Here is a 10769-nt window from a genome sequence, read left to right on the forward strand (position 1 = left end):
TAACGGGTACTTGGACTATGTAGGTTCCCTAGCGGGCACTTGGATTATGTGAGTTCCCTATCGGGCACTTGGACTATGTTGGTTACTAGCGGGCATTTGGACTATGTAGGTTACCTAACAGGCACTTGGACTATGTAGGTCCGTATCGGGCACTTGGACAATGTTGGTTAACTAGCGGGCACTAGGACTATGTAGGTTACCTAGCGGGCTCTTGGACTATCTAGGTTAGGTAATGGGCACTTGGACTATCTAGGTGACCTAGTGGGAACTTGGACTATGTAGGTCACGTAGCGGACACTTTGACTATCTTGGTTACCTAGCGGACACTTGGACGAACTAGGTTAACGAGCGGGCCCTTGGACTATGTAGGTTACCTAGCGGGCACTAGGAGTATCTAGTTTAACTAACAGGAACATGGACTATCTAGGTTACCTAGCGGGCACTTTGATTATGTAGGTTACCTAGCGGGCACTTGGACTATCTAGGTTAGCTAACGGGTACTTGGACTATCTAGGTTACCTAGCGGGCACTTGGACTATGTAGGTTACCTAGCGGGCACTTGGTCTATGTACATACCCTAGCGGGCACTTGGACTATCTAGGTTACCTAGCGGGCACTTGGAGTATGTACGTCCCCTAGTGGGCACTTGGACTATCTACGTTACCTGGCGGGTACTTGGACTATATAGGTTACTAACGGGCACTTGGACTATGTAAGTTCCCTAGCGGGCACTTGGACTATGTGGGTTCCCTAGCGGGTACTTGGACTGTCTAGGTTAACGAAAGGGCACTTGGACAATCTAAGTTAACTAGCGGGTACTTGGACTATGTAAGTTCCCTAGCGGGCACTGGACTATGTGGTTTCCCTAGCGGGAACTTGGACTGTCTAGGTTAAAGAATGGGCACTTGGACTATCTAGGTTAACTAGCGGTAACTTGGACTATGTAAGTTCCCTAGCGGGCACTGGACTATGTGGTTTCCCTAGCAGGCACTTGGACTGTCTAGGTTAACGAACGGGCACTTGGACTATCTAGGTTAACTAGCGGGAACATGGACTATGTAAGTTCCCTAGCGGGCACTGGACTATGTGGTTTCCCTAGCGGGCACTTGGACTGTCTAGGTTAACGAACGGGCACTTGGACTATATAGGTTACTAACGGGCACTTAGACTATGTAAGTTCCCTAGCGGGCACTTGGACTATGTGGGTTCCTTAGCGGGCACTTGGACTGTCTAGGTTAACGAACGGGCACTTGGACTATCTAGGTTAACTAGCGGGATCTTGGACTATGTAAGTTCCCTAGCGGGCTCTGGACTATGTGGTTTCCCCAGCGGGCACTTGGACCGTCTAGGTTAACGAACGGGCACTTGGAATATCTAGGTTAATTAGCGGGCACTTGGACTATCTAGGTTAACTAATGGGCACTTGGACTATGTAAGTTCCCTAGCGGGCACTTGGACTATTTGGGTTCCCTAGCTGGCATTTGGACTATCTAGGTTACCTAACGGGTACTTGGACTATGTAGGTTCCCTAGCGGGCACTTGGATTATGTGAGTTCCCTATCGGGCACTTGGACTATGTTGGTTACTAGCGGGCATTTGGACTATGTAGGTTACCTAACAGGCACTTGGACTATGTAGGTCCGTATCGGGCACTTGGACAATGTTGGTTAACTAGCGGGCACTAGGACTATGTAGGTTACCTAGCGGGCTCTTGGACTATCTAGGTTAGGTAATGGGCACTTGGACTATCTAGGTGACCTAGTGGGAACTTGGACTATGTAGGTCACGTAGCGGACACTTTGACTATCTTGGTTACCTAGCGGACACTTGGACGAACTAGGTTAACGAGCGGGCCCTTGGACTATGTAGGTTACCTAGCGGGCACTAGGAGTATCTAGTTTAACTAACAGGAACATGGACTATCTAGGTTACCTAGCGGGCACTTTGATTATGTAGGTTACCTAGCGGGCACTTGGACTATCTAGGTTAGCTAACGGGTACTTGGACTATCTAGGTTACCTAGCGGGCACTTGGACTATGTAGGTTACCTAGCGGGCACTTGGTCTATGTACATACCCTAGCGGGCACTTGGACTATCTAGGTTACCTAGCGGGCACTTGGAGTATGTACGTCCCCTAGTGGGCACTTGGACTATCTACGTTACCTGGCGGGTACTTGGACTATATAGGTTACTAACGGGCACTTGGACTATGTAAGTTCCCTAGCGGGCACTTGGACTATGTGGGTTCCCTAGCGGGTACTTGGACTGTCTAGGTTAACGAAAGGGCACTTGGACAATCTAAGTTAACTAGCGGGTACTTGGACTATGTAAGTTCCCTAGCGGGCACTGGACTATGTGGTTTCCCTAGCGGGAACTTGGACTGTCTAGGTTAAAGAATGGGCACTTGGACTATCTAGGTTAACTAGCGGTAACTTGGACTATGTAAGTTCCCTAGCGGGCACTGGACTATGTGGTTTCCCTAGCAGGCACTTGGACTGTCTAGGTTAACGAACGGGCACTTGGACTATCTAGGTTAACTAGCGAGGACATGGACTATGTAAGTTCCCTAGCGGGCACTGGACTATGTGGTTTCCCTAGCGGGCACTTGGACTGTCTAGGTTAACGAACGGGCACTTGGACTATATAGGTTACTAACGGGCACTTAGACTATGTAAGTTCCCTAGCGGGCACTTGGACTATGTGGGTTCCTTAGCGGGCACTTGGACTGTCTAGGTTAACGAACGGGCACTTGGACTATCTAGGTTAACTAGCGGGATCTTGGACTATGTAAGTTCCCTAGCGGGCTCTGGACTATGTGGTTTCCCCAGCGGGCACTTGGACTATCTAGGTTAATGAACGGGCACTTGGACTATCTAGGTTAATTAGCGGGCACTTGGACTATCTAGGTTAACTAACGGGCACTTGGACTATGTAAGTTCCCTGGCGGGCACTTGGACTATGTGTGTTCCCTAGCGGGCATTTGGACTATCTAGGTTACCTAACGGGTACTTGGACTATGTAGGTTCCCTAGCGGGCACTTGGATTATGTGAGTTCCCTATCGGGCACTTGGACTATGTTGGTTACTAGCGGGCATTTGGACTATGTAGGTTACCTAACAGGCACTTGGACTATGTAGGTCCGTATCGGGCACTTGGACAATGTTGGTTAACTAGCGGGCACTAGGACTATGTAGGTTACCTAGCGGGCACTTGGACTATCTAGGTTAGGTAACGGGCACTTGGACTATCTAGGTGACCTAGTGGGAACTTGGACTATGTAGGTTACCTAGCGGACACTTTGACTATCTTGGTTACCTAGCGGACACTTGGACGAACTAGGTTAACGAGCGGGCCCTTGGACTATGTAGGTTACCTAGCGGGCACTAGGAGTATCTAGGTTAACTAACAGGAACATGGAATATCTAGGTTACCTAGCGGGCACTTTGATTATGTAGGTTACCTAGCGGGCACGTGGACTATCTAAGTTAGCTAACGGGTACTTGGACTATCTAGGTTACCTAGCGGGCACTTGGACTATGTAGGTTACCTAATGTGCACTTGGACTATGCAGGGAACGTAGCAGGCACATGGACTTCTAGTTAACGAACGGGCACTCGGATTATGTAGGTTGCCTAGCGAGCACTTGGACTATGTAGGATCCCTATCGGACATTTGGACTACTTAGGTTAACTAGCGGGCACTTGGACTATCTAGGGTAGCTAACGGGCATTTGGATTATGTAGGTTAACTAACGGACACTTGGATGATCTAGGTTAACTAGCGGGCCCTTGCACTATGTAGGTTAGCTAGCGGGTCTTTGGACTATGTAGGGTATCTAGCGGGCACTTGGATTATCTAAGTTACCTAGCGGGCACTTGAATTATGTAGGTTAACTAGTGGACCTTTAGACTATCTAGGTTAGCTAACGCTTACTTGGATTATGTAGGTTAATTAGCAGGTACGTGGACTATGTAGGTTCCCTAGCGGGCATTTGGACTATATAGATTACCTAGTGGGCACTTGGACTTTGTAGGTTACCTAGCGGGCACTTGTACTATCTAAGTTACCTAGCGGGCACTTGGATGATACAGGTTCCCTAGCCAGCACTAAGACTATTGGTTCCATAACGGGCACTTGGACGGTGTAGGTTCCATAGAGGGCACTTGGACTATATAGTTTTCTATCGGGCACTTGGACTATGTAGGTTAACTAGCGGGCACATGGACTAACTAGGTTACCTAGCGGGTACTTGGACTATCTAGGTTAACTAGGGGTCCCTTGGGCTACGTAGGTTAACTAGCGGACACTTGCACTATGTAGGTTACCTAGCGGGCACTTGGACTATCTAGGTTAACTAGCGTGCACTTGGACTATGTAGGTTAACTAGCAGACACTTGCACTATGTAAGTTACCTAGCGGGCACTGGACTATGTAGGTTAACTAGCAGGCCCTTGGACTATCTAGGTTACCTAGCAGGAATAGGATTATGAAGGATCCCTAGCGGGCAATTGGACTATTTAGGTTACCTAGCTGGGGCTTGGACTATGTAGGTTAACTAGCGGGCCCATGGATTATGTAGGTTTACTAGGGGGCACTTGGACTATCTAGGTTAACTAGCGGGCACTTGGACTATGTAGTTTCCCTAGCGGGCATTTGGACAATTTAGGTTACCTAGCGGGCACTTGAACTCTGTAGGTTACCTAGCGGGCACTTGGACTATCTAGGTTACCTAGCAGGAACTTTGACTATCTAGGTTAACTAACGGGTACTTGGACTATGTAGGGTAACTAGCGGGAATTGGACAGTCTAGGTTACCTAACGGGCACTTGGATTATCTAGGTTAACGAACGGGCACTTGGACTATGTAGGTTACCTAACTGCCACTTGGACTATCTAGGTTAGCTAACAGGCACTTGGACTATCTAGGTTCCCTAGTGGGCACTTGTACTATCTAGGTTACCTAGCTGGCTCTTGGACTATGTAGGTCAACTAGCGGGCCCTTGGACTATCTATGTTAGCTAACGGGCACTTGGACTATGTATGTTCCAGAGCGGGCACTTGGATTATGTAGGTTGCCTAGAGGGCATTTAGACTATGTAGGTTTCCTTGCGGGCATTTGGACTATGTATGTTACCTAGCGGGCACTTGGAAAATGTAGGTTCCCTAGCGGTCACGTGGACTATGTAGGCTCCCTAGAAGGCACTTGGACTATGTAGGTTAACTAGCGCGCACTTGGACTATCCAGGTTACCAAGCGGGCACTTGGACTATGTAGGTTACCCAATGGGCCCTTGGACTATCTAGGTTAACGAACGGACACTTGGACTATGTAGGTTAGCTATCATGCACTTGAACTATCTAGGTTACCTAGCAGTCACTTGGACTATGTAGGTTACCTAGCAGACACTTGGACGATTTAGGTTAACTAGCGGGCATTTGGACTATCTAGGTTAACTAGCGGGCCCTTGGACTATCTAGGTTTACTAGCGGGCACTTGGACTATCTAGGTTAACTAGCGGGCTCGTGGACTATGTAGTTTCCCTAGCGGGCATTTGGTTTATTTAGGTTACCTAGTGGGCACTTGGACTATGTAGGTTACCTAGCGGGCACTTGGACTATGTAGGTTCCCTAGCGGTCACGTGGAGTATGTAGGCTCCCTAGAAGGCACTTGGGCTATGTAGGTTAACTAGCGGGCACTTGGACTATCCAGGTTACCAAGCGGGAACTTGGACTATGTAGGTTACCCAATGGGCACATGGACTATCTAAGTTAATGAACGGACACATGGACTATGTAGGTTAGCTATCAGGCACTTGGACTATCTAGGTTACCTAGCAGGCACTTGGACTATGTAGGTTACTTAGCAGACACTTGGACGATTTAGGTTAATTAGCGGGCACTTGGACTATCTAGGTTAACTAGCGGGCACTTGGACTATGTAGTTTCCCTAGCGGGCCTTTGGATTATTTAGGTTACCTAGTGGGCACTTGGACTATGTAGGTTACCTAGCGGGCACTTGGACTACGTAGGTTAACTAGAAGGCACTTGGACTATCAAGATTACCTAGCGGGCCCTTGGACTTTGTAGGTTACCAGCGGGCACTTGGACTATCTAGGTTAACGAACGTGCACTTGGACTATGTAGGTAACCTAGCGGGCACTTGGACTGTCTAGGTTACCTAGCGGGCACTTGAACTATCTAGGTTAACGAACGGGCACTTGGACTATGTAGGTTAACCAGCGGACACTTCGACTATCTAGGTTAGCTAGCGGGCAATTGGACTATCTAGGTTAACTAATGGACACTTGGACTATGTAGGTTGCCTAGCGAGCACTTGGACTATGTAGGTTCCCTATTGGGTACTTGGACTGTCTAGGTTAACTAGGGGGCAATTGGACTGTCTAGGTTACCTGGTGGGCACTTGGACTATGTACTTTCCCTAGCGGGCACTTGGGCCATCTACGTTTCCTAGCGGGCACTTGGACAATGTAGGTTAATGAACGGGCACTTGGACTATGTAGTTTACCTAGCAGGCACTTGGACTATGTAGTTTAACTAGCGGGCACTTGGATTATCTAGATTACCTAGCAGGCACTTGCACGATGCAGGTTCCCTAGCGGGCACTTGGACTATCGAGGCTCCCTAACGGGCACTTGGACTATGTAGGTTACCTAGCGGGCACTTGGTCTATGTACATACCCTAGCGGGCACTTGGACTATCTAGGTTACCAAGCGGGCACTTGGAGTATGTACGTCCCCTAGTGGGGACTTGGACTATCTACGTTACCTAGCGGGTACTTGGATTATATAGGTTCCCTAGCGGGCACTTGGACTGTCTAGGTTAACGAAAGGGCACTTGGACTATCTAGGTTAAATAGCGGGCACTTGGATTATGTAAGTTCCCTAGCGGGGACTGGACTATGTGGTTTCCCTAGCGGGCACTTGGACTGTCTAGGTTAACGAACGGGCACTTGGACTATCTAGGTAAACTAGCGGGCACTTGGACTATGTAGGTTACCTAACGGGCACTTGGACTATGCAGGTAATGTAGCGTGCACTTGGACTTCTAGGTTAACGAACGGGCACTCGGATTATGTAGGTTGCCTAGCAGGCACTTGGACGATCTATGATAGGTAACGGGCCCTTGACTATCTAGGTTACCTAGCGGGAACTTGGACTATGTAGGTTCCCTAGCGGGCACTTGGACTATCTAGGTTACCTAAGGGCACTGGGACTATGTAGGTTAACTAGCGGACACTTGGACAATCTAGGTTAACTAGTGGGCACTTTGACCATCTAGGTTAACTAAGGGGCCCTTCGACTATGTAGGTTAACTAGCGGGCACTTGGACTATCTAGGTTACCTAGCGGGCACTTGGAGTATGTACGTCCCCTAGTGGGGACTTGGACTATCTACGTTACCTAGCGGGTACTTGGACTATATAGGTTCCCTAGCGGGCACTTGGACTGTCTAGGTTAACGAAAGGGCACTTGGACTATCTAGGTTAAATAGCGGGCACTTGGATTATGTAAGTTCCCTAGCGGGGACTGGACTATGTGGTTTCCCTAGCGGGCACTTGGACTGTCTAGGTTAACGAACGGGCACTTGGACTATCTAGGTAAACTTGCGGGCACTTGGACTATGTAGGTTACCTAACGGGCACTTGGACTATGCAGGTAATGTAGCGTGCACTTGGACTTCTAGGTTAACGAACGGGCACTCGGATTATGTAGGTTGCCTAGCAGGCACTTGGACGATCTATGATAGGTAACGGGCCCTTGACTATCTAGGTTACCTAGCGGGAACTTGGACTATGTAGGTTCCCTAGCGGGCACTTGGACTATCTAGGTTACCTAAGGGCACTGGGACTATGTAGGTTAACTAGCGGACACTTGGACAATCTAGGTTAACTAGTGGGCACTTTGACCATCTAGGTTAACTAAGGGGCCCTTCGACTATGTAGGTTAACTAGCGGGCACTTGGACTATCTATGTTACCTAGCGGGCACTTGATCTATGTACATACCCTAGCGGGCACTTGGACTATCTGGGTTAACTAACGGGCAGTAGGACTATCTAGGTTACCTAGCGAGCACTTGGATTATCTAAGTTACATAGCAGGCACTTGAATTATGTAGGTTAAATAGTGGGCCCTTAGACTATCTAGGTTAGCTAACGGTCACATGGACTATGTAGGTTAATTAGCGGGTACTTGGACTATGTAGGTTCCCTAGCGGGCATTTGGACTATATAGATTACCTAGCGGGCACTTGGACTTTGTAGGTTAATTAGCGGGCACTTGGATGATACAGGTTCCCTAGCCAGCACTAAGACTATTGGTTCCATAACGGGCACTTGGCGGTGTAGGTTCCATAGAGGGCACTTGGACTATATAGTTTTCTATCGGGCACTTGCACTATGTAGCTTAACTAGCAGGCACATGGCCTAACCAAGTTACCTAGCGGGTACTTGGACTATCTATGTTAACTAGGGGTCCCTTGGACTACGTAGGTTAACTAGCGGACACTTGCACTATGTAGGTTAACTAGCGGGCACTTGGACTATCTAGGTTAACTAGCGTGCACTTGGACTTTGTAGGTTAACTAGCGGACACTTGCACTATGTAGGTTACCTAGCGGGCACTTGGACTATGTAGGTTAACTAGCAGGCCCTTGGACTATCTAGGTTACCTAGCAGGAATAGGATTATGAAGGATCCCTAGCGGGCAATTGGACTATCTAGGTTAACTAGCTGGCGCTTGGACTATGTAGGTTAACTAGCGGGCCCATGGATTATGTAGGTTTACTAGGGGGCACTTGGACTATCTAAGTTAACTAGCGGGCACTTGGATTATGTAGTTTCCCTAGCGGGCATTTGGACAATTTAGATTACCTAGCGGGCACTTGGACTATCTAGGTTACCTAACGGGCACTTGGATTATCTAGGTTAACGAACGTGCACTTGGACTAGGTAGGTTACCTAGCCGCCACTTGGACTATCTAGGTTAGCTAACAGGCACTTGGACTATCTAGGTTCCCTAGTGGGCACTTGTACTATCTAGGTTACCTATCTGGCTCTTGGATTATGTAGGTCAACTAGCGGGCCCTTGGACTATCTAGGTTGGCTAACGGGCACTTGGACTATGTATGTTCCAGAGCTGGCACTTGGACTATGTAGGTTGCCAAGCGGGCATTCAGACTATGTAGGTTTCCTTGCGGGCATTTGGACTATGTAGGTTCCCTAGCTGTCACGTGGACTATGTAGGCTCCCTAGAAGGCACTTGGACTATGTAGGTTAACTAGCGGACACTTGCACGATCTAGGTTAACTAGCGGGCCCTTGCACTATGTAGGTTAACTAGCGGGACCATGTATTATGTAGGTTTACTAGGGGGCACTTGACTATCTAGGTCAACTAGGGGGCACTTGGACTATGTAGTTTCCCTAGCGGGCATTTGGACTATTTAGGTTGCCTAGAAGGCACTTGGACTATGTAGGTTACCTAGCGGGCACTTGGACTATCTTGGTTACGTAGCAGGCACTTTGACTATCTTGGTTAACTAACGGGCACTTGGAATATGTAGGGTAACTAGCGGGCACTTGGACTGTCTAGGTTACATAACGGGCACTTGGATTATCTAGGTTAACGAACGGGCACTTGGACTATGTAGGTTACCTAGCCGCCACTTGTACTATCTAGGTTAGCTAACAGGCACTTGGACAATCTAGGTTCCCTAGCGGGCACTTGTACTATCTAGGTTACCAAGCTGGCACTTGGACTATGTAGGTCAACTAGCGGGCCCTTGGACTATCTAGGTTATCTAACGGACACTTGCACTATGTATGTTCCAGAGCGGGCACTTGGATTATGTAGGTTGCCTGGCGGACATTTAGACTATGTAGGTTTCCTTGCGGGCATTTGGACTATGTAGGTTCCCTAGCGGGCACTTGGACTATGTAGGTTCCCTAGCGGTCACGTGGAGTATGTAGGCTCCCTAGAAGGCACTTGGACTATGTAGGTTAACTAGCGGGCACTTGGACTATCCAGGTTACCAAGCGGGCACTTGGACTATGTAGGTTACCCAATGGGCACTTGGACTATCTAAGTTAACGAACGGACACTTGGACTATGTAGGTTAGCCATCAGGCACTTGGACTATCTAGGTTACCTAGCAGGCACTTGGACTATGAAGGTTACCTAGCGGACACTTGGACGATTTAAGTTAACTAGCGGGCACTTGGACTATCTAGGTTAACTAGCAGGCCCTTGGACTAACTAGGTTAACTAGCGGCACTTGGACTATGTAGTTTCCCTAGCGGGAATTTGGATTATTTAGGTAACCTAGTGGGCACTTGGACTATGTAGGTTACCTAGCGGGCACTTGGACTACGTAGGTTAACTAGAAGGCACTTGGACTATCAAGGTTACCTAGCTGGCCCTTGGACTATGTAGGTTACCAGGGGCACTTGGACTATCTAGGTTAACGAACGTGCACTTGGACTATGTAGGTAACCTAGCGGGCACTTGGACTGTCTAGGTTACCTAGCGGCCACTTGGACTGTCTAGGTTAACGAACGGGCAGTTGGACTATTTAGGTTAACTAGCGGAAACTTCGACTAACTAGGTTAGCTAACGGGCACTTGGACTATGTAGGTTGCCTAGCGAACACATGGACTATGTAGGTTCCCTATCGGGTACTTGGACTGTCTAGGTTAACTAGGGGGCAATTGGACTGTCTAGGTTACCTAGTGGGCACTTGGACTATGTACGT

Source organism: Tenrec ecaudatus (assembly GCF_050624435.1).
Source record: "Tenrec ecaudatus isolate mTenEca1 chromosome 17 unlocalized genomic scaffold, mTenEca1.hap1 SUPER_17_unloc_2, whole genome shotgun sequence".
NCBI classification, from domain to species: Eukaryota; Metazoa; Chordata; class Mammalia; order Afrosoricida; family Tenrecidae; genus Tenrec; species Tenrec ecaudatus.